Source organism: Ovis canadensis, chromosome 10 (genome assembly GCF_042477335.2).
Source record: "Ovis canadensis isolate MfBH-ARS-UI-01 breed Bighorn chromosome 10, ARS-UI_OviCan_v2, whole genome shotgun sequence".
Taxonomy (NCBI): Eukaryota; Metazoa; Chordata; class Mammalia; order Artiodactyla; family Bovidae; genus Ovis; species Ovis canadensis.
Genome location: NC_091254.1, coordinates 52,384,409 through 52,385,464, shown reverse-complemented (window position 1 = coordinate 52,385,464; position 1,056 = coordinate 52,384,409). Strand labels below are relative to the sequence as shown.

Sequence of the window (1,056 nt, the reverse complement as noted above, 5' to 3'; positions counted from 1 at the left end):
ATATATTGAAATTCAATACACATATTAAATTCAATGCATATATTGAAATTCAATACACATATTAAATTTAAAAATTATATTAGCATTTATATGTTAGTAAATCCATTCACAAATGACAATGATATGAAGAAATGAATTTATAGCAAGAACTGCAATTGCTCTTTTTTTCTGTTGAACTTTTTTTTACTGTCGCACTGTGATTATAATTTCCTCTTTACAGTCTATTTCTTCAAAAAAAATATGGGGAGGGAGGTGGGAAGGGGGTTCATGTTTGGGAATGCATGTAAGAATTAAAGATTTTAAAATTAAAAAAATAAAAAAATAAAAAATATATATAGTTGCTATTTGTTAAATTAGTTCCATAATAATTATAAATTGTGTTTGTCAAGTTACAGGACTTGGTATTAGATCCTGTCTCTGTTACATCCTTATGTTCAAGCAATGAAATCTTCCAACCTCAATTTCTCCATCATTGAGGCAACACAATGACCCTCATCCCCAGAATTGCCCATAAATTGTTTACTGTAAAATAACATATGGTTGCATTGTTATTCTTAAGCATTTTTAAAGGTCTGTACTTATTCCAGCAATACTCAATGTTAAGCACAAAATTATGTCTGCAAAATGTCAGTATAAATGTGTTAAAATTTGGTTAATCTCATTTGTCTCCTATCTCTTAAATTATGGAATTCCACTCCAGGGGATCTTCCCCACCCAGGGATCGAACCCGGGTCTCCCGCATTCCAGGCAGATGCTTTAACCTCTGAGCCACCAGGGAAGCCCTCTAAAATGTTTATTGGAGTACAATTAATTTGCAATATTGCGTTAGTTTCTGAAGTACATAAAGAGAATCATATCTATATATCTATATATAAATATAGATATCCACTCTTATTTTATGTCGAATCCCGTATGGGTCAATACAGAGTACTGTATAGAGAGTTCACTGTGCAATACAGCAGGTTCTTTTTGGGGTTTCCCTGGTGGCTGAGAGGTTAAAGGGTCTGCCTGCAATGCAGGAGACCAGGGTTCGATCGCTGGATCGGGAAGATCCCC

General features: G+C 33.8%; 1 non-coding gene across 1 annotated transcript; it reads right to left on the bottom strand.

The window, feature by feature from the left end:
* Window positions 1–706: 706 nt before the first annotated feature.
* Window positions 707–778, bottom strand: TRNAS-GGA (transfer RNA serine (anticodon GGA)). The gene has a single exon. It is a non-coding gene; the product is annotated as a tRNA-Ser (tRNA).
* Between the last annotated feature and the right edge of the window lie 278 nt (window positions 779–1,056).